Source organism: Lissotriton vulgaris, chromosome 1_1 (genome assembly GCF_964263255.1).
Source record: "Lissotriton vulgaris chromosome 1_1, aLisVul1.2, whole genome shotgun sequence".
Classification (NCBI taxonomy): domain Eukaryota; kingdom Metazoa; phylum Chordata; class Amphibia; order Caudata; family Salamandridae; genus Lissotriton; species Lissotriton vulgaris.
This window is the reverse complement of record NC_141685.1, coordinates 546,583,983-546,608,336: the sequence shown is the minus strand read 5'-3', so window position 1 is coordinate 546,608,336 and position 24,354 is coordinate 546,583,983. Positions and strand designations below refer to the sequence as shown.

Below are 24,354 nucleotides of genomic sequence, written 5' to 3'. Positions count from 1 at the left end.
GTACTCGTCAACACCTCTCTTTAGCTCCCTTCAACTGTCGCTCATGGAATATGACAGGCGCTCACATGCTAGACCACTCAAACCGTCATTACGTTCCATTGATTGCTCAAGAGCTACACAATGTATCTTCCCGCTTAAAATATAACAATAAAAAAAGATTAAAATTAAAAGATTGCAATTAATTTTTTTAACAATTTTACTCAGACATATATTGCAAAAAGTAGGAAAGCATATCTAAGGAAATAAACACAGAAATAGTCACCACAAACTATTCTTACGTTTACATTGAACAAAAAACACAATTATCCAACTTAATGGTACACAAAACAGAGCGGCCTCCTTGCACTCACATCACAACCCTCACACCTGTCTCCCCACCTACCATTGGTAATTACAACTTCACTTCCGGCAAGATTTCGTCCTTCACCTCCAGGAGGAGTAGGATTGCGTTGCTCTTGGTTTTTCTGTTCAAGAATCCCAAAATCATAGACTTTCAAACCTTGAGCAATTGGTCCTCCTTCCATCTTCATCACAAATTACCTGATTCCACAATCTACTCTTCAAAAAGATACTGAAATCCCACACCCTCCAATCACTCATCTAGGCTGACTTTGTGTATAGTACTAAAACCTTTAACGGATCAGTATATTTGTTGCTACCTTTAGTCATTATTCTTATCATTTTAACCTTTAAAAATCCCCAGCATTTAACTTGACATGGGACAGTTCATTTTTTCTGATCATAGTATCTAATTCTGTTTGGGGACCAATCTCTAAATCTCTGAGATGACATCCAACGCAAATTTTCTTTAGCATAAGGGTCATATCCTTCAACATTTTAAAAAGAGAACATAGTTAGTGTGTAGGAGGCTGGCTTAATATATGGTGCTGTGACCAATGCAAGGGGGGGTCTCGGAGGAATAAAGGATGGACCACTTGTAGAGCTTCTTATGCAGTTTTATTTTTTTAAGGAATTATAATCCAAGGTAATAACATCCGTCTCTGGGGTGAAATGAAAACAAAAGAAGTAGATGGTATTGTGGGTCTCCGAAGACGTGGCCAGAAGTCCTTCCTGGATCCCGTTCCTGCCTTCGGTGCTTCACCCAGGGGGTCCGCGTCAGCTCTCCAGCAAGGGCATGAAAAAGAAAGAAACCTTGGGGTTACTGTTTGAATCTGGGTTCCGGGTATGGAAGAGGGGGGACGGGGAGTGAGGGGATCACCAGAGACTGACACCAGTTCTTGAATACAGCCGAACAACAGCTAATTAAGAGATAGGCGCTAAAGGTGTGCTCGGGACGAGGGAGTGAAATAACCCACACATGCAATCCTGTGACCTCCCTCACCCACCCCTACCCGGTCCCACCTCGTGAAAAAGCAAGTCTCCGTATTCAACCCCGTACCTTGTCCAGCCACACTTCTCCAGAAGTGCGGCAGGGCGACTCGTGTTGACGGTGGCCTCCTGGCGTGTTGGTTCCCCTGGGCTGGCCGTCTCCAGTATCTTCGTCCTCCTTCCTCCGGGGCCTCTCGATAGGAACGCTGGTCGGGTCCGGCTTCTCTGCTCCCGTTCCTCCTCCGGCTTTCGAGCCATCTTCTTCCTGGTGGAGTGTTTTGAGCGCCTCCTCTGTCCCGGATCGGCGGAATGATGGTGGCATCACGGCCGAGGTTTCCATCCCCGGGAAAGCCCAGGCGGCATTAAAGGGACCGTATGCGTCCTGTTCTCTGGGTGGAAATGAACAGGAATTAAAGTCCTCGCCCTGCCCTGGCCAGACAGGACCCCCGTGACAGGTGCACACTTATTTAAGTGAAGCACCTTGCACTAATTCAGGCAACCATTATGGTGATTTTAGTGGTTTTAGACAACCATTAAAAGCACTCTAAGTGGTAGCTGTGGAGAGCAGCCTTTAGGCTTATCCAAAAGAACTGTAAAGCATCCCGTTTTACCAGATCTAATAATGTAGTGTGGGTTAAATGAAAAAGAACCACACAGTGTATATAAAAAAATGTCTATCTGAAAGAGGTAATTAGTTATGTAATCCTCACCTTAGAATTACCCCCAGTCCTAAGACTGGATCCAGAAAAATGTTCTTCAGCAGTACTCATGTGTGTCGGTAGGTTGCGTCTGTAGACTCTGTGTTCGTTGTTGGCGTAGTGATTGCCGGAATGACGTTGCGGTATCTACTTAGAAGCTGCTCCTGCACACTGATGTTGGTTCTTTCTTTTTTCGCGCCAGCCAGCGCAGATCCTGAGAGAGCGATACCTCTAGTCACTTTTTGACTCTATTTTTGCGACTTTTTGTCAACGTCTTTTTGAGTTGTTACGACTCCTGGTGCACAAGGATGTCATCTCGGTGGACCGGCTTCACGCCTTGTGACTAGGGACACAAGAAACTACCCAAGTTCTCCAGTATTAGGGGTGTCTTTCATAGATTCACATGCTTGAATATTCCCCGTCGTCGAAGTGGGAGTCCCACGGTACATAAATAGCAGTAATATATATGCATGTATACATGAGAAATATCATAAATAAAAAATACATACATATATGTAATAGAAATGTAAACTTGAAAAAGTACCATAGAACAGAATAGGCCCATTGAAAAGCCCAAGGGAGAATTCACTTTAGTAACTTATAGGAGTCATTATGTGTTGGTCCACATTCCAGCCAATCAGGCTGTAGCCTCCTCTAGAACCTTCTCCTCGGAAGCCCAAGTCCTCAGATTTTCTACCGCACGTCGTGTGAAGGGAGTCTCCCTGAGCTCTGCTCAGTTATTTCAGTTTCTACCTATTTTCTTCAGAAATGTCTTCTTCAAAGAAAACTTTGTTCAAGGCTTGTCCATCCTGTGGAAAACTGCGCCTTTTTCATGAGGATCCACACAGTAAGTGTATTTACTGTCTTTATCCGGACCACGTTGCCTCTACCTGCAGGTTCTGTCGCAAATTTCCCCCAAAGACATTGAGGGACAGAGAGGCTCGTCTCCTTCTGTGGCTACAGAAGTTGAAAACATCTGAGAATGTGGTTTCCGATGCTGAGAGTATGTCATCTGGTTTTTCAAAATCCTCTCAGAAGCGTGGGTCTGAGACTGAAGTTCCCTCTCCTTTTCTTAAAAAGAGTAAAAAGTTGGGATCTTTCAAGGATGTCTCCTCACAAGACTTGCTTCAGGGCGCGCCTACGGGACCTGGCTCTCTGGCGTCTCGACCCAAGACTATGCCCTCCTCTTCAAAAACGGGCATTGGCTCGTCGACGGGCTCGTCGACGCGTCCGTCGACGTCTTCAGCGTCTACGAAGTCCGTTTTGGCAATTTCGACGTCGACGACTACTTCTTCCATGTCGACCAGCTCTGCAACGACGACGATCATCTCGTCGACGAGCAGCCAAGAGGTGAGACCCATCTCGTCCATCATTATGATCTCGTCGATCAAACCGTCGACGAAGAAATCATCGTCGACGCACCCACCGTCGACGGTTCCTCCGTCGACGAAGAGCAAGCCATCGTCGTCGACGCCTGTCACGACGACCGGATCTTCCTCGTCGACGACTATTCCGTCGACGATTACATCTCCGTCGACAGTAAAACCCCCATCGACGGCTGCTCCGCCGACGACTTCCTCGTCGACGGCAAAGACTGCACCTTCGTCGACGGCCTCGTCGACGACCAAAAAATCATCGTCGACCAAGACTAAACTTCCTACGCCGGATTCTGCGGCGCCAATGAAAAAACAACCAGAGGGTGCCAAGGCTGTGCAACTATAGTCGACGGGCTCGTTGACGACGCACCAACCCCTACAGACTACTGCCACCTTCAAAGTGGTTACTGCTTCGTCTCTCAAAACTGTACCACTTATACAGTTAAGTCCAATTAGGAGTGGATCTCAGCCTCCAGAAAAATTGTTTCAATCTGGAGAAGAGGAATCTGGAAATGATTCTGAAATGGATCAAATTTATCAACCAGCATCCAGTCCATCAGAGTTACACATAAAGTGTCAGGACTACAGTGACGAGGATGAAAATGCGGATAATACCGTCGAAGATGGGAATGTACTTTTTCCATTAGATAGATCACAACAACCGACTTACGAACAGTTTACGCAAATTCCTCTGTCTATGGTGAAAAACCTGCAACATATGCTGGATGACTACAATCGTAGGTTTCCACCATCGTTGCCTCCTTCCCCAGCATCTCAAGTACAGCGGTCTCAGCCTCCAGCTCCTCACCCTCCGTCTCCAGTGCCTCGACCACAGTCTCCAGCACCTAGGCTTCAAGCTCAGGCGACTGTTGCACCTACGTCTCCTTTGGGTGCTGCTCATTATACAGATAATGAGACTCAAACTCCTCATAACACTGGGGATAATGACACTGATGATGAAATGCAGGAATGGGACAATTATAGGGCACAGACACCCTCTACTCCACCAGCATCGCCAAGAACTTCGCCACCAGTGGATATCGCGAGTTTCCATAACCTTATGGTTCGCGCAGCGAAGAGGTTCCACTTAACGTTGGAAGCACAACAAACGGAATGCTTTTTGTATGATTTTAAAGACTTACCGCAACGCCAAACTCATACCAGCCCTATCATAGACCACATATGGGAAGAGGGTCTAAAGTTAATGGAACGTCCTAATTCCATTCCGGCCGTTCTACCTAGATTGGACAAAAAATATAAAGCGCCGCCTACTTCTCCGGCCTGCTTAGTTTCACAACCTAAGGCAGATTCAGTTATCACTCAGGCGACACAAAAAAGGTCTCGAAATCCAGCCATACCCCTGACATCCCCGCCTGATCAGGATGACCGTAAATTGGACTCAATTGGAAAGAAATTTACCACAATGGCAGCGACAACAGTAAGAGCTTCCAACGCCTTAGCCATACTAGGTCGATACGACTGTCAAATGTGGTCCGAGATCGCTGGTCTACTCCCTCAAATGCCCGACTCCATCCGGGATGAAGCGCAGGCCATCATTCTCGAGGGAGAAAAGATTTCAGCGGAAATAATCGACTGTGCCGTCGATATAACCTCTACTGGTTTCCGACAACTGGCGGGTGCTGCAGTCTTGCGCCGTCAAGGCTGGCTGAAGTCAACAACCTTCCGTCCGGAAGTTCAATCCAGAGTGTTAGATTTGCCCTACAATGGTGAGTCTCTGTTCGGTAAGCACGTTGATGATGCTTTGGAACTTATAAAAAAGGACACGGATACAGCAAAGTCCTTAACAACTCTTCAATATCGGAAAAGGCCATTTCGTGGGGCACGCGGTAGAGGAGGAGGAACCTCTACTTTTCGGGGCACAGGCCAATATCGAGGATACACTTACAACGACAACAGACAAAGAGGATCCTATCAGTCCCAAAATCGTTCATCCGCCTCCAGACCTTACCAACGTAAGTCCAACTACAGAGGTGGTGCGAACACCAGCAAAAAACAGTGAGAGGACTGTGCATCTTGGAGGTCGAATCTCGAAATTCTTCTGCAATTGGTCGCACATTACCAACGACCAATGGGTCTTGGACGTTGTTTCAAAAGGACACACCCTGGAATTCACGAAATTTCCCCCCGCTCGCCCGCCTTCGGGCCCACCTTCTCCCCATTTCAAGGAACTGTTGGCCCAGGTGCAGCATCTGATCAGAAAAGGAGCCATAGAATTGGTACCGCAATGTCAACGCGGCAGGGGGTTTTACTCCCGTTTCTTTCTAGTGAAGAAAAACTCAGGAGAGTGGCGCCCCATCTTAGATTTGAGGGATCTAAACAAGTTCATCGCATCAAAGACTTTTCAGATGCTTACCCTGCTTCAAATCTTGAATTTCCTCATTCCAGGAGAGTACTTTTCAACAATAGACCTTCAAGATGCATATTTCCATGTGCCTATTCATCCCAGGCACAGGAAATACCTTCGTTTTACAGTCGGCCAATTTCATTATCAATTCAAGGTCCTACCATTCGGCCTTCGATCGGCACCGAGGGTATTTACCAAAATCCTAGCCCCGGTGGCCGCCTACCTGCGCTTACAGAGCATCCAGTTTTATCCGTATCTGGACGACTGCCTGATAAAGGCCAGGACTTTCCAACTGACGCAAGAACACACACAAGTCTGCATATCCCTGTTCGAAACGTTAGGCTTCTCCATCAATTGCCTAAAGTCACACTTTCACCCTTCTCAACAGCGAGATTTTCTAGGAGCCTCGCTCGATTCTCGGCTAGGGCAAGTGTTCGTTTCACAGGAACGTCAGAGCCGAATGTTACAGAAAGTCCAGTTCCTGCAGTCAGGGCAGTACGTTTCTGTCCGGATGTACAAATCATTCCTCGGCATGGCTTCCTCGTGCATTCAACTGATTCCCAACTGCAGACTGCACATGAGAGTCCTTCAAGAAGAACTAGACAGCCAGTGGAAGCAGGTATCAGGGTCGTTCGAAGACAAAATCCATCTAACGCCCCGCATTCAAAGAGCTTTGGAGTGGTGGGCTCATCCTCCAAACATAGCAACAGGTCGCTCATTCAAGGACGAACCACCGACACTAACACTGACGACAGACGCCTCCCTGGAAGGTTGGGGGGCTCTTCTCGACGGGATGTCCGTGAAAGGAAAGTGGACGGCGTCTCAGCGCACTTGGCACATAAATCGCTTAGAACTACTGGCGATTTTCTTGGCCTTGAAGTCCTTTCAGAGACTAGTGCAGGGACAGGCATTGCTGGTGAGGACAGACAATACCACCAGCATGCACTACATCAACAAACAGGGCGGCACAAGGTCTCTCGTGCTATCACAACTGGCACAGGATATATGGGATTGGGCTCTCCAACATCAAATACATCTCCAAGCTGTCTATGTCCCAGGTGTGGCCAATGTGCTGGCGGACTCGCTCAGCAGAGCCCTCTCGGACAACCACGAATGGGAACTCAACCAACCAACGTTGGATTACATCTTCCGACTGTGGGGCCGACCACAGTTGGATCTCTTTGCAACTGTTCTCAACAGGAAGTGTCAAAGGTTTGCGAGCCGGCATCCACACAAGGAGTCGAGCGGGAATGCCTTTTCAATAGACTGGTCGAACGCCTTCAGCTATGCATTCCCTCCACTGCCGCTCATTCCTCGTCTGTTACACAGAATGAGATTCCAACCATGTCGGATAATCCTGATCGCACCCAAATGGCCGAGACGTCCTTGGTTCTCAGATCTTCTTCTGTTCTCTCTGACACACCCGATACAGTTGCATCCTCTGCCACATCTTCTCACAATGCAACAAGGTCAAATATGCCATCCGGATCCAGCATACCTCCAACTTCATGCCTGGAACCTGAGTACAATGAATTTGCACACATGAATATCGACAAAGATTGTAGGACAGTGCTAGCAAATGCTCGAGCACAATCTACTATCAAAACTTACCAGTTGAAGTGGAAGCGTTTCTGCGCTTGGTGCTCCACTAGATCACTAAATCCCATGTGTGCTCAGCCAGAACAAATCTTGCCATTCTTTTTATCGCTAGCAAAATCAGGACTATCACACTCCAATCTTAAGGTTTTTCTAGCTGCTATCTCTCGTTTTCGCCATGATGGCGTAACATCTTTGTACTCCTCCAGGATAATAAGACAGTTCTTCAAGGGCCTTTTTCGGATGTTCCCACCAATCCGTCGGCCCCCACCTTCATTGCGACTCAACCTAGTTTTGTCTCAGCTGCTTTTGCCTCCATTCGAGCCCATCCATTCTTCCAATCTGAAATTCCTCACTTGGAAAGTGGCTCTGTTGCTTGCTCTGACCTCTTCCAGGCGCGTCAGCGACATTCAAGCCTTTACTATACAGCCACCGTTTCTACAATTCTCCAACGAGGCTGTTACCTTGAGAACAAATCCCAGTTTTATTCCTAAGGTTCCCAGTGACTTCCATCTCAATGAACCTATTGTCCTTAAGACTTTCTTCCCTGCACCTCAATCTGCAGCGGAGCGCTCTTTGCACACTCTGGATGTGAAACGCTGCCTTAAATTTTACATTCAACGCACAGCTACCTTTAGAAAGACTGATCAATTGTTTGTGGCATATGGCCCAGTGTGCAAAGGACAACCTGTAACTAAACAGACTATCACCAGATGGATATCGTCTGCCATATCCTACTGTCATCAACGGGCTGGCAAGCCCCTTCCTGCTCCGGCTCAAGCTCATTCCACGAGAGCTGTATCGACTTCTGCTGCTCTCTTCGTGGGGGTACCTCTAAGACACATCTGCAGAGCTGCTACTTGGTCTAGCAGCCATACTTTTACAAAGCACTACTGCCTGCAATCAACAGATGCCGCGGATGCGGCAGTAGGTCAAGCGGTGCTGCGGAATCTTTTCCGATAAAGGTGAGCCTCTGTTGCTACCCGCCTCCAGTCATAAAAGTATTGTCATGTTTTGGTTTTTTATTGCTTATTAAGTGATATGTTTTGCCTAGACTTAATTTGTATCTTCCTTTATGACTAATGTACGATTTACTGCTTTCTATTCTTATTCAAGCATGTGAATCTATGAAAGACACCCCTAATACTGGAGAAGAACAAAAGTTACTTACCTGTAAACTGTGGTTCTCCAGTATTGGTGTCTTTCATAGATTCACATGCGACCCTCCCATCCTCCCCTCAGAGGCTCTCTTCTCCCCAAGCATTTATACTTACTTGTGCTACGAAAATCTGAGGACTTGGGCTTCTGAGGAGAAGGTTCTAGAGGAGGCTACAGCCTGATTGGCTGGAATGTGGACCAACACATAATGACTCCTATAAGTTACTAAAGTGAATTCTCCCTTGGGCTTTTCAATGGGCCTATTCTGTTCTATGGTACTTTTTCAAGTTTACATTTCTATTACATATATGTATGTATTTTTTATTTATGATATTTCTCATGTATACATGCATATATATTACTGCTATTTATGTACCGTGGGACTCCCACTTCGACGACGGGGAATATTCAGGCATTTGAATCGATGAAAGACACCAATACTGGAGAACCACAGTTTACAGGTAAGTAACTTTTGTTCATAAGTACCCAGGAACCCCAAGGAGGATGTGTGCAGATTAGAAACACAACTGAGTACTCAATAGAATTCAACAGGAAAGTCATGGTTGTAGGTTTGAAGAAGGACCCTTCCCAGTGGACCCTGAAGAAACCCTGAGGAAGACAGAAGGTTGGAGAATCACCCCACCTGTAAAACCGCAGGAACTAGGATAACTACACCTGGGAAGCCGGGTGCATAGGTGCGAAGTGATGTCAGAAACCGCCTAAGACCACAATGGAGGACTATAGAAAATATGCAGCTGGCGAAGTCAAGTGGAATCCAAGGGTTGATTCTTGAATTCTTCAAGAGGAGAACCTGCAAGCAGAGTGGACAGTCTGTCACTAGAAGGCACAGAAAATCAATCCCTACCGATGTTGGAAGGTTCAGGCTTGAGACTGTGACCGTGTCGCTGCAGCTGTGAGTTCCAGGTGATGCTGAGGAAGACATGGAGCCGTGCACGATCTGTCCCACTTCTGAAGTCCAGAACCAGGGGGTCGGTGTCCAGCGGGAGCACCAACAAGCCTTGGCAACTACAACAGGCGTGGAAAGCGAAGAAGCAGCAGCAATGGGATCAGCAAGTTTCAAGGGACTCGACACAAGCAGGAGAGTTAAAGCAGGCCCCAAGAGCGCAGGTGAGCCCACTGAAACAGAAGACCCTCTTAAGGACCCACAGGCCGAAGGCACAAGAGTCGCAAGAAGACCTTGAGCAGCTCACTAAATATGAAGGCTTGAGGTGCAGAATATGCGCTGAGGATGCTGATCTTGGCAGGAAGAGATGCTGGAGATTCTTATAGCTCAAATATCCTCTGGAGTGCTGAGCCAACCAGCCTTGGCAGTGGTGAGTCAACAGGGTACACAGGCATTTGGTCCCAGCGGTTCCAAAAAGGGATACTGGCCTCACACTTGCTGAGAGGACAGGTCAAGCCTCAAGTGAGTTTCAGATTCACCACTTATGTTGCTGAGCTCCTCAACGTCTGTGGGATGTCAGGAGCAGCAGACCGATCAGCTTCATTGCAGTGCCTGCAGATGGAGGGGAGTGACACCATCACTCTAAGGGAGATTACTTCAGTTGTCCTTGATGCCTACAGGTCTGTTGAAGCTCCTCCAAGAAGCAACAAAACAGATGACGACAAAGAAGACTTGCAGAACAGCAAAACCAGGAGCAGCAGGAGTATTCCGTGAAGCAGTCTCGGTTCTAGAAGAAGTCCAGCGAAGCCCAAGTGTCCATACGGCCGAGGAGTGATGTGGTTTCAGGCTTGAGTCTTATCCCACAATGAATTTGAGGACCCACAAGTAAGCCCTTAAATACCCTAGGAAAGGGGTTAGGACTACTCCTACAGCATCTGGACACAGTCATATCCTAGTGGTGGTGTACCATGCCACTAGTTAACCAGATGCTGTTACACTTAGGACCAATTGCAAAACAAAAAGGGTTTCAGCACTCTATACAATAATGTTGGCATTTCATATCACAGTCCACAAAAGGTAACACACAAAGAAAAGAACATCCAAGTCCAGGGTATATTTCTCTTGATGCAGTGTTCACTTTGTTTTTCACAAACAGATTTTCTCTTCAAAATTCCATTGATCATAACCCAAGCGTTTCGTCTCCTGAGAGACTTCTTCAGGGCTGTTAAGAGAATATACAAATACATTGATTTAAAACAACAGAGCCTACACCCATTGACAAAAATTAACTATACAAAAACAACCATATTTACAAAATTATATTGTTATAAAATCAGACCTACCACTCAGTATATGATGATACACCTATGGATAGTATCCAATCAGAGTTTTGAATAATCCGAATTTTTTGTCATATATATTGATTTATACATGATCATGCACTTGTGAATAATACCCAAGCAAACATTTAAATGATCAGATTTTAATACCAAGGACAGATCAATTAAGTATCTTCAAATGGGTTGCTACAATCCAACCCATTTAACTAGACATTTGAAGGCATCAATATGCAGTGTAAAGAAATCCTGTCGAAGAAAAGAAAAAACAATAATAAGGACTCCATACATATATTCTTCTTATAATAATAAAAATCCCATACCTTGAACGTATGGCATAAAATCTATTCTTCAAGTAATCGCAGTGTTTCTAATCGAGTAGACATAAAATACTTGTGGTATTCAAAGACTCTGAAACCATAAGCATAAGGGATGAAATCCCATGTCCCTAGATCAAGGAGATCATATATACACAAAGGCTTCCGTTTAACATTACAAGTTTAGCACATGACTTCCATGGTGAAAAGCAGAAATCCAAGGAAGTCAGTACATAGCAATTTATGCCTATATCTGAATTTAATTTGATTAAATTGCACTGTCTATTATTTCGAGTGACACCACTCAATTGCTGCTTAAAGCGTAAAGACAGTAAGTTGGTCAGTAGACTGTACCGCAATAATGAAAGATCACGACACAAGATGCGGCCATCTTGAAAATATTAAGAAAGGCAAAAGTATAATGGATTGGCATGCTCAAACTGGTGCAAAAAACGAATTCCCACCCAAAGTTATACAGATAGACAGTTCAATGGCTGAGTCTTCTATATTTCACTAAGATATTGGCGGTCTCCCCTCCAAGATTTTTAAATTCACCAGTTGGTTTCATTCTCAATACGATATAAGTAACGAACACAAAAACCACGTTTACACGCTTGCTAATTAGAAATGAATGTTATTTATTTATCGGTTGTCCCAAATGCAAATTGAGACTTATTTGGCAAATGACCTGATTTTTGTTGGAGCACGGTGACTGCGAATCTATCTACCCTAGGATAATCGGGTGACTTTCGCTGACATCTTTAAATGGTGTTTGTCTCATAGCGTTATTTGTACATTGGCATGTATCAGGGATTAAACTTTTGCCAATACAAGTATCCACAGCGCTGTAATTGATAATACATCACTGAATAATATAACTCTCTATGTGACAGCGTTACATTCAGATCACCGCTAACTTCATTGTCCCAGTTAAACTATTCTAATTTACTCTTCCCCTTATATCTATGTCTATAGAGGACTTGTGTAGCCCCATAGTAGCTCACTGAGAATGGCATGATAACTGCCCGCTTCACTGGTCAAAGTATTCTTTCAGCGAAACAGAGCTGAACAGAACTCTTGTTAGGTCTTGGCTAACGTAGGCTGCGCACATGCGCAGGCTCACTTGCGAGATCTTATGTTTTAGGGTAGATTTCACTAGCGAGGTTAAGCCACCCCTCTTTTCCATTGGCTGGCGTCACCGTTTAGCGTAAACGGTGGCCAACCATTAGAAAAGAGCATCCTGTGACGAACACTTTTCTCTTTGGAGTCCGTCAAACTTGGACGGACTTCCCCGACTTACTGCTGGCGTAAAAGGTTTGTTATCTTATTTATGGGTCCAAACAGATGGCCCCATAAAGAAGATAATAAACCGTTTACGCCAGCAGTAAGTCGGGACTACAAAGAGAAAAGTGTATGCCCTCACGCGGGCCGCCGATGCAGCACAGCAGCATCCAACACCCATCAGACTCAATGTAGCGTGGGGCTGATTTCGGCACCCCCCGCCTCACCCCCTTGCCTACAAACTCCTTTTGAACTTGCAGTGTTGCCTGCACACTGGAGGCCAGGGAGCAGGGAAGAGCCGTGAATAGGCAGGCCTTGAAGCAAAAACACTGGCTTTGTTGGGCCGCCTGCTCATTGCGGTGCTGTCCATTGAGATTCTAATGTCTGAAGCTAGCAGGTCACTTAACCAACACCAGGGCCTACGCCCCAGCTCCAAGCTCAGCCTTTGCAGTCAAAGACAAACGCAAATACCTCAGAGACTAAAGTGTTTACCGCCCGTCCCTCCCGAGCAAAACACAAATTACACACTATTCTCTTGCGATGACTGACACTCGGGTGAGCTATAATCTCTCAGAGGGACGGGGAGGGTATATTCTCTCCCATACTCTCAGATGCCCCGGGTTGTTGTACCCCGTCCTCTGTGACAACCCCTATTCTTGTTTAGTCAGCCAGCGCCTCTAGCTAGTCGGGCTGCCAACCTGGAGGCTGTTTTCTTTGCCGCTGACCCACCCATGCCCTTCCAGCTGCATCCCACGCATCCTGCCCGCTCCCTCCCACAGCCGCCCCTGTTTGCAGCTGCAGCCAAAGCCTCCTTGGCAGCAATAGCGTTCTTTTCCGGCTGCAGCAGGGGGCAGCAGGAATCGGTCCCTTCCGCACGCAGAGGGCGGTTGGGATGGCGCTCACACCTTTCTGTCAGCCCGCCATCACTCCACAAAATGCCCTCCCTCGGGTCTTCCCCACCCTCGCTCGACTCCCCACCCTCACTCGACTCCCCAATCCTTCTCTGCTGAATTCAACACTTCCCAGGCGCGCCGTTTTAAGAGGGCAGTGCCAATGTCTGCATCCATTTTCCAAGTGTTTCATCGACGCGTTGCATAAACAATTCAGCAGTAGCCTGTCCCCCATAAATATCAACAGAGCTCTCAAGTTCTACACAACTCCATGCACGATATACTCACCCGGTTCGTGTATTTTGTTGTATGCTGGGATTTGTAGTCCTGTTTATCACCCAAAGAGACCCTACTCAGATCAGATTTTTCATAATGTACTTTTCTGCTTTGGGGTCTGGCAATAAACGGATTTTTGTTCAGAAACAAACTTCCGAGGGGTACAGTTATCAATAATTTAGGAGGCGTAGTGGCATCAGGACTCAGGGGCCCGCTGTACCCCAATGTTAGCGGATGGCCCATTTTAGCACCCCTGCTACGCCGCTGACCGCCCCCTCTCTTGCACCTTGTCGGATGCTGGGAGGCGCGTGCAGTGCCACCTGGTCAGAGCAGGCATGGGTCAGCTCTTCCAGGGGGGTGGAGGGGCAGAGGGAGGTTAGGAGCCGCGGGATATCAGAGGTGCCTTTGTGTCACATGTAAAAGTGAAACAATAAATAAAGGAGAGGAAGGGCCCTGCCGGGCCTTTCCCGGGGCCACCTTTTCCTGGCAGCGAGCGGTGTATAAAGCCGGTCTGTTCGCCATCCAGGGAGAGCCAGATGCTCAGGAATGCGGGAATGCCTCCAAGCGCTGCGTGGGGGGTGAGGAGAGAAGGGCACAGGAAGGAAGGCGGGGAGGGAGGCTGTAGGTTAGAGTAAAAGACTTAAAAAACAAGCATTGAAAATTCAATAGGTCGCGCATTTGATTATGTTAAAGCTATATGCTTTGCTATAGAATACCTTTAGCAAAGCAAATGGCTTTAACTTAATCAAAGGCGAGACCTATTGCATTTTTAATGCTTGTTTAAAGCTCCCGCCCGGAAGCGAGAGACCATGTGACTTGCGACTATTCATATTTACCAGTTTCAAACACAAACAAAGGTGGCGGCCATTTTAGAGCTATACACCACAACATTGCATTCCTGTTTTCAAGTGCCCAAACAACAAGGACACAGATTTGTTTGAATAAGTCCATAGAGAAAGAAGTGTGAAAATTAGGATACAGTCTCATATTCAAGTTCACACAATAATTCCTTTTATCAAGAATACCATAATGTGCGAACTCTGTGCCGCGTCATCAATGCAAAAAGTGGACCAGATCTTATATTAAAATGAACACACTTTTTCTTTTTGCAAAGAATACCATAGTAAACAGACATTATATCTCACATTAATGCAAATGATGGACCACAGGAGTCCTATATTCTCCTCGGGTACCGCTCATGCCAATTCATGCTATTGTCTACGTCTTGCCACGTTTTGAAGATACATGTAAAAGCGGCAGCCATATTGAAAAATAATCATTTGTATGTATACGTGGATTACGAGCAGCAAGAAACTTTCTGTAATCCTAAGCAATATTAAACACTTAAAGACCAAGTTTTAAATACAAAATTTTTTTAATAAGAAAACCCAACAACTTTTTGGTTCTGCAAAGGTTAAATAGAATGGCCTCTTAACAAACTCATAGTGCAACACAGATAACTTTGATTATAAATTGTACATGAATTTCAGGTCACGTGTTGCTCATTAAATCATAAAACAATTTGCATGTTTCAGTACAATTTTTTATAAAACCCACTTTTTGGTGTGGCAATTATTAATTTAAAGGCACTTATACCAGTCTCACATTACAGCACAAATCTTTGACTGTAAATTTTCCCAATAAATTTCAGATTAATAATTAGCCATAAAGAAGCTCATTAGATCATAGTACAGTCACATATAAATACATCAGCTTAAATCCCTTCACAAAAAGTGATGCATCTCATCATTAGTCCTGAGACGACATATCCAAGAGGCCTCTCTATGCCTAAGGAGCAATTCCCTATCGCCCCCTCTCTCCGGCATCTTGACTTTGTTAATGCCATATAAAGTAAAGGTCATGTCATTTGGATGCTCACATTGTATGTGCATAGAGACTGGGTATTTGTCATCCCTGTTCTTGATGGCTTGTGCATGCTCCTGTATTCGCAGTTTAAGACTGCGTATGCTACTTCCAATATACTTCTTTTGAGAGGCACATATGATCATATACACCGTGAATGTGGTATTGCAGTTGATGAAGCAATTTATTGAAAACTCTACAGATGTGTCATTGAATTTCTTGCTTTTATTAAGACCAAATTTGCAGATGCAGCAATTGTCACAGATATGAAAACTAAGAGGTTTGTCGGGTAGCCACGTTGCAGGTGGAATAGAGATGTCCGTGATGTAACTAGGACTTAACATATCTTTCAAGGTCTTACTTCTACGTTAACCACTCTTGGTTTCCTAGCTATTGCAGTAATCAGAAACCCCTTTTTACCAAGAAGATGCCAGTTCTTTCTTAAGATGTTATAAATGTGATTGCTGAACATATTGTGCTCAGTAATAAAAAAGAACCTCTGAATCAGATTTCTTAGGATGTGGCACCCCTTTAGATGTCAATATTTCATTTCTTTTAAGGAGCACAACCCTTCTTTCTGCCTTATCCAGACATGCTCGATTATATCCCCTCTTAGTGAAATTCGTCTTGATATTACTAATGTTTCTTTTGAAGTCTTCATCCAAACTGCAATTGTGCCTAGCGCGAACCATATTACCATAGGGTATGGCTTCAATGGTAGACTGCGGATGTGCACTAGTAGCGTGCAGATAGCTATTGCACACAGTCTTTTTTCTGAATATGTCACTATGTATAATGGTATCCTTAACGAATAACCTTAAATCCAAAAACTCAAATGCTAGCCTCTGAGAATTTGATAGTAAGTTTCACATTGAAGTTGTTCCACCAATCTATGCCATATCATAATGATATTTTCGATATATGGAGCGTAGAAGATCACATTATCGCTCCATGTGTGTGCCTCCGGGCCCCAGACATGCTCCACCTCATACAATCCCATGAAGAGATTACCATAAGATTGAGCAAATCTGGAGCCATTTGCAGTACCACGTCGTTGTAAAAACCACTCATTGGTGCAAGAATGCGTTATGTGTTAAGATCATCTCTGCCATTGTTAGGAGCATATCAGTATGCTCTAAGTGTTGTGCCCCTCGTTTGAAAAGGAAGTGTTTCAATGCCCTCATACATTCTTGAATGTGAATGCAGGTATAAGGGCTTTCCACATCCATGGTTACAAAAAGTAAGTTCTCATGGTCCCATTTAAAATCCTCAAGTTTGCACAAGAGATCAGAACTATCTCTAAGGTATGATTGCAGATTATTCACAATGGGTTGAAGAAAGTTATCAACATACTGAGATATATGTTCAGTGGGCCCACCATTCCCAGAAATAATGGGGCGCCCAGGTGGAAAAGGGCCCCCTTTGTGGACCTTTGGTAAAATATGGTGACCTAGAATGGTGGGCCTGTAAGAATTTATACTCCTGATCCGAAAAAAGATGACTCATGCAAGTACCATCATTTGGAGTTGATGTTGCCCTCTATCTGGGACATGGGATTAGTCTTAAGTTTGTCATAACATAGTGAGTCATTTACCTGCCTATCGATCTCATGTAAATAATCACTTAAATTCATGAGAACGATATTGTCGCCTTTATCGGCCTCTTTGATGACTACGTTTTCATAGTCTTTTAGTGATTGTAGTATAAGGTTCTCTGCAGCACTAAGGTTGTTCTTATGTGTACACCTCTTCCTGTTGTAATGCGAGTCCTCTAGATCATGGAGGTCTTTTGTCACTTTGTTATAGAACTCATCTATTGCTGAAACTTTCGTTAGAGGCGGCATACATTTTGATCTACATCGTAACCCACTATCAATTGAATAATCCTGCAATATATCCAAAGGACTGGCTACCTGGATGGCATCACCTGTTTCCTCCTCATCATAAAGTGAGGCAAGCAAATGTGTATGATGGATATCCGCTATAGAAGGCACATGGTTACTATTGTCAGCTGATAATGGAGAACATTGAGCAGGAGGGTGATATTAAAAAAATATATCTTTTTTCACTTTTCGAATGAATTTAAATAAATCTGTGTGCACATTTACAAAGTCACATTTACTAGTGGGGCAATAACTGAGCCCTTTGCTCAGAACAAGTTCTTCTTGAGGTGATAACTTTCTTGAAGACAAATTAACAATGGATAGTGCATTACAATCAAAAGATGTTTCACAACAACCAATTTCATCTTTCACAACATCATTTACTTCTTGGTGCCCACATTCTGTTCCCTGGTCTTTGTGCCTGACCTGGTGTTTCTTGCCACCCCTCCGCCTGCGTCTTCGTTTGCTGTTCTCCTGCGATTCCCTAGTCAATACCTTCGTACCTCCTGTAAAAAAACAGAGGGGGACTCTAAGGCAGATGTGTTGCTTGTCCCCTCATTGGGGTCGCTCTCCAAAGACAAGAGTGAAGTACTACTCGATGAAATACTAACTGGTTTCTCACTCTTTTTGTCTCCAAAGTGTTGGGGTTTCTGTACTAAGTCATCGTATTTACACGCAAACGTAAAAATACGTCCCCTTCTATAGTCCCCTTTGTCTCTCTGTACTTACCATGTCAAATTTAGGGCGGTAGCACAGGGACTGGGGTCCTTATTAGCAGGATCCCAGTCAGACTAGTCAAACTAACATACTGACTCCAGCAAAAAGTGTGGGTAACCATGAAAGCAGATCCTACTTTCCTACACAGTGGGTATAGTGCGATAAGCCCAAAGCATCTTTTACAAATCTAGTTGCCACAGCACTCCCTTCCTAATGGAGATTTGGACAGTACCCAGGATGACTCTGTTGAATCATTCCACACTACCATTACCTGCTGGATGATACACTGAAGTAAAATTGTCTCCCTCCATTTCTACTTAAAAAATCGCCTTAGATCAAAAATGTGGACCATTGTAAATCATTACTCTTTTGGGCCACCCTTCACTTAAAACACCTCATCCATAATTTGCTCCACAGTTACAGCATCAACCTTAAAATTCTGGTCTATTTAGAAAACATGTCTACTAAAAGAAGCACATACTTGGAATCCTCATTTTACACATGCATAGCACCCAAAATATCAACACACAAAGTATCCCATGGTGTAGCAGAAATAGTCAGCGGGCAAAGTGGTGGCGTGAACGTGACTTGTGATTTATCTGCTTTGGAACTGTCACTGCAAAAACTGACAAATCTCTCAATCTCTATGTCCATACCCGGCCATCAATACATTTCCCTGATCTTCCATTTATTTTTTTGCAATGCCCAAGTGCCCTTCATGATTAATGTTAAAAATCCTTTCTCTCAGTGTAACAGGAGGAATAATGTGATGACAGTGTAACAAATATCCTGTATCATGAATGGATAATTCATGCCTAATCTCGCAAAGCTCCTCAATTCCTGGTCTAGAACATCTTTTCTTCCCCAAGCAGACAAGATTTTGTTCTTAACCACATACTAAAGGTTGTCTTTACTATAAGTTGCTTCCCATTAATCAGCATAAACGACACTGGAAACGGACACATCTGCTACAACGACATTCATACAATTCATCACCCTTATCAGTAGAAGTCAGAGGAGTTCTGCTAAAAAATCTGGCACTCAATTTGTGACACCACAAACATATTCCACTACATAACTGTTCTCTTACAAATACAAAGAGAACCTGGCCATGTGTGGTGTAGGCTTAATTAGAACACTGCTAGTGAGAAGTTTTCTTAGGGATTTGTGATGTGTTTTCAATGTAAACTCTGCATTCTAAACAAAATATCTGAAATAATTCACTCCCCAAACACATGCCAAAATGTATTTTTCAATTACAGGCAAGCACTTTTCTGGTTTGGTGAGTTTTGGAAATGGTATCTCTGGGTGGCTAAGGCTTGCGCCAAAGCCAGTCAGAGACCACCACTCTAGTCAGGGCAAGGGAGTTACACGCCAATATAACCCCTGCTCGCCCCCTTGGTAGCTTGGCACGAGCAGTCAGGCTTATCCCGCAGGCAATGTTTGAAGCGTTTGCGCAACACACTCACAGCAGCAACACACTAGGCACACCACAAAAATGAACTCCACACAAGGTTATATCAAAAATAGCCTTTGTATTATCATAAAACACATTAGATAGTAATCACAAAATATACACTGTGCCAACTGGCACTGGGCAGTAGCTACAGGGGATTATATACACATGACAGGGCCACATGGACCACCGTCAGAATCATCACTTAGAAGAAATAGTAAAAGTAACATTTATCATAGGCGTAGACCACAACCAGTAATTACTGGCACAATAATTACCTCAGCATTATCACATTAGCAATAGGTATAAAACATATCCTGCATAAACATCAGGGGCATAAATACATTATGCATAAGCACCATTGCATCACATTAGGCATCACAAGTGTGAACACCTTAGGAAATAAATTGGCATACAAAAAGTGTGCCCCAATCGGGGGCACAACGCACTGAACCTGGCCCCAGGCCAACTGGCCACTCACAGGGGCTCAAATGCCCAATGTCCAGAATGTCTGGGCTGGCTGCGCATGCAGCAAAAGTAAAGTGTGCAGATGCTCAAGCCTAAATGTGGCAGCTGCCCACTAAGTGCTGGGCAGCTGTGAAAAATTAGCATGGGCACCGAGGTGCCCCCTAAGCCCCTCTCTGAGACTCTGAAATGGCCCCAAAACTGCCCAAGACGTTGCTGCTGTCTAGCTCGGCGGTCCAGCTGGGAAATAATAGGCACCTCGGGGGCCTCAGGAGTCCACACTGGGACTCTCAAACTGGAATGGCCCCAAGTCCCACTGGGACTTCTAAAGACAATGTGCCCCGAAAAGAAATGAGCACGGGCACCACTGTGCCTGGGGAGCCCGTTCGGGGGACTCCTGGAAACAATTGCCCCCAATGTTGGAGTCCGCTCTGGGACTCAGAAGGAAACCAAACCTTGCCCACATGTTTGCAGCTACCCTCTGACAAGCGGGGCAGCTGTGAGCACCGACAATGAGCCTTGGGTGGCACCAACACTGTGGTGCGTTCCGCCCCCCCTCACTCACGGGGGGTGCACCAGTGGATTTCTCGGGGTCCCTGTGGGTGGGGACAGGCACTAACAACATGCCTCGGCTCTCTCACACTGACGGCCCCTCCTCACCTCTTCAGGCGGTCTCCTCCTCACAGAAACACGGGGTAGACTCCTGTCTGCTTCCTTGCTTCATGCGGACATAGGAGCATGGCAACACGTGGGGCTCTCCCCTCTCCACACGGGGAGGTCCCGCTCACCATGTCGTGCTCCTCTCACTTCTTCCAGGCACCGATGCGCGGGGTGGTATCCCATCTGCTCCCAGCCTCTTCTGGTCCCCGAAGCGCGGGGTAGGCTCCCGTTCGCTTTCTGTTTCTCTTCTGCCCGCTGTAGCTGCCTGCCCTCCTGGTCAGGCCCCGCCCCGTCTCGGCGAGGGTTCCCTTACTTCCTGGTTGGCCCGCGCTGCGGCGGCGATTTCTTTTCCCCACAAGTGTGGGGTGGGCACCCGCTTCTGTAAGCACAACAGCGAGGTGGGCTCCCGCTGCTTTAAATATCTATAAAGCGGGGTGGGCACCCGTTTTCAACGTACCTATGCGGGTGGGCTTCCGCTCGGTTTCTAGCATAAATTAGTGAGGTGGGCTACCGGTAAGTTTTTAAAAAGGCATATAAACGCGGGGTGGGCACTCGCTTTAGAAAGGGCACTGTGGGGGGGAAATCGCACTGCAGGTCATCAGTGCTCCCCAAAATTAAAGTAAAGAGCCCTGGGAACAGAAAGCCCTAGCGCTGTCCAGTCCAAAGTCCAGGGTAAAAAATGGAGCGCTCTTCCCAGCAATAAAGACAAAGTTCAGGAGGGGGGCACAAGGCTGGGCTCAGGCAGGCCAGCACACAGGGCCCTCCAGCAGGGAGGCAGTTCCTTGTGGCGGTTCCTCCTGGAGCACAGCAGCAGCAGCCCCGCAGCAGAGAACAACCATTCATGGGGTCACAGCCCCTTCATTTATACTACTTCTCCCCTTTGTGTCACAGCACAGGGTCTTGGGATACCAGTTAGAACTGGTATAGGGGAGCTTTGGAGCACTTTGTTTTGCTCAGCTCCTCTCTCCTTTGTTAGGTGGGTGCTCAGGGATTAGACTCGCCACAGGAGGCGGAGACAGCATTGTGGAGGGAAGGCACAGCCCTATTCAGGTCCCAGGTGCAACTCCCCCCTTCCATCTACATGCATATCTCCCCATTCACCACTGGGAAGACTCATCCTGGCTCTGGAGCCACCCATACCATCCAGCACCTGTCAATCACAAGCCAGACATTCAATTCACATCAGACAGGCAAACACACAGCACACAGAAATGCCCACTTCTAAAAGTGTCATTTCTCCACCAGTCACCATACATCTGCGCCCACCATTGGACAGCGTTTATTCTCATACATACTAAACTCGCCCTTGCACTCCTTTCATATCAGGAATTACCATGGACACACATTTCCCTCATTTATTCCTATGGGAGGGCAGGCCAATCTCACCACACACATTCAGAGTGCGCACACACTTTACACTGGGCCACAGTGGCAAACTTGACCACACGAAGGACCTTTTCAGGTAAACAAGGGAGCTATTCAATCACATTTTGGGGAGGCCTCTGGAAACTGAACTCCATCTAGACAGGTCACATAGGGTGGGCCCCCCCACGTGCCTCCTCGGCTCCACCACCAGACATCCTGGTCTGTGTGCAGGAATATCGCAGCAAGTAAGAGATCCTCGAGAAAGCTTGCCAACTACATCCTCTGATATTTCGAGACCAGTCGCCGGTCATGTACCAGGATTTGTCAGCACTCACCCTGCAGAAGCGTAGAACCTTTAAACCTACCACGGCTCACTTACAAAAACGCAACATCTCCTACAGCTTGGGCCACCCGTTTCGCTTGGTGTTCAAAATGGACAATCAACTCTAACAGCTACGATCCCTGTCAGAGGCCTGCCGTCTGCTGGGCATAGACCCTCCTGCCGAGGAGAATGACACAGCGAGCCATACAGTGGAAACAGATGACTCCAAGCCCCGGTGGCGTCAACCGGGCCTAAGGCGTCGTGCGAGGAAACCTCCTGCAGCAGAAATCTTGAAGGGCCAGCAAGCCGCATTGGCGGTGGTATCGACGAAGCTGACCTTGTCCCAACCTTGCTGCACCGCATGATATTATAAGGCCAATTGATTGATTGTTTTTTCCCCTGGGCCGTTGGCGGGAGGTGAGTTTTTGAGATCTTGGCGGACTACCCCAATCCACTACACTTCCAATCACCTGCGGATGATGGACAATATGTCTTTGTTCTCTTTTTCCCAAATTGTGTTTTTTTGGGGGGGGTTGTTTTGAGGAGGGGGGGGTTCCAGTGTTCCTTGTCCACCTTCCTCTCAGGATTAGCATAGGCCCACATCACATGGGCTCTCTACAGTGGAAACACACCCTGGGCCTTGATAGTATCAGAATTAGCGTTCCACCGTTGCTTTTAGTAGTTTTAACAGAGTGAATGCCGGCTACTAAGCTTAAAGTACTCACCTTAAATGTAAGAGGTCTTAATAACCCAGTGAAGCACAAAGCGGTCCTTTTGTGTCTAGAGCAAACCCAAGCAGGTGTCTGTTTACTGCAGGAGACGCACCTTTTGTCGAAGGATTGTCACCGCCTCCGGAACCGGAAGTTCCCACTTCAGTTCTTTTCTTCAGGCAATACTAAAACGGCCTGGGTTGCTATTCTGGTGGCTCAGCGATTTAAGGGAAAGGTCTTACACAAAGAGGCTGAGATAAAAGGCAGGATGTTGACTTCTAGATTTGCCATAGGCGACTCCACGTTCACTATTGCTCCCAATGAAGGCCAGGAGCGATTCTTTCACTCTGCTCTTACAGAAGCCTCCGCCACACCAGATCGCCACATCCTTCTGGGGGAGATCTAAACCTGGTTCTAGACAGCATCTTAGATAGATCATGACACACCACGCAGGCACCCTTTCCACAGAGGTACTGACCCGTCTACATGACTTAGGATTTAGGGACCTGTGGTGTAGCTTTCACCCCCAAGGACATGAGTACTCGTACTATTCCAATGTGCACAAAAGATACGCTCGGCTGGATTACTAGTTGGCATCGGCACCCGTACACGTGCTGGCGACGGAGGTGGAGATAGGGGTTGCCTCCCTCTCTGTTCATGCCCCAGTGACCCTTTCACCAACCCATCGTCCCATTAGGACATGGCACCTCAGAGAGACACTACTACACCGCAAAGACGTGGTCACACGGATACAGCACGTCACCATTGACTATCTATCTCACAATAGTAACACTGACACCGCTCTTGCTTCGCAGTTGACAGCACTGAAGGCAGCCATAAGGGGAGAGTTAATAGCCATCTCAGCTGCAGACAATGTCGAGCACAGGAGCAAGCGGGAAGAACTCACCCAACAGACTAGGGAATTGGAGCAAATGCACCAGGGAACAGGAGCCCCTCGAGTGTGGAGGCAACTAAAGGCTGTGCGCCAACAACTTGCAGCCTTTGACCAAGACAGGGCAGAGTTTGCGGCCTTGCGGCTGAGACACGCTTATTACACGGGGGAGATAGGTGTGGGCGCCTGCTTGCCCATAAATTGAGCGAGACTAGACAACAGCAGAAAGTGCAGGAGATTCTCCGGAAGGGCGGTAGATGCGTCTCGGAGGACAACAACATCGCTGGTGCATTTTGTGATTTTTACGTCAACCTATATGCTATATGCTATATGCTAGCTCTCCATTGGAGAGCTCAATTGGGAAGGCCTTCCTTGACTCCATCCCCCTACCAGCTCTAATTAAGGAACAAGCTGACTATCGCGATAGAGACATTCGGCCAGAGGAAGTTATCGCCGCCATCTCACATCTCAAGCTAGCAAAAACGCCTGGGCCAG

The 24,354-nt window shown here is 46.3% G+C and overlaps 1 protein-coding gene across 2 annotated transcripts in view; it reads left to right on the top strand.

Annotated features, from left to right (window-relative positions):
• BRDT (bromodomain testis associated) overlaps positions 1-24,354 on the top strand; it is a 2,469,968-nt gene that overhangs the window by 2,290,728 nt on the left and 154,886 nt on the right. The window lies entirely within an intron of this gene.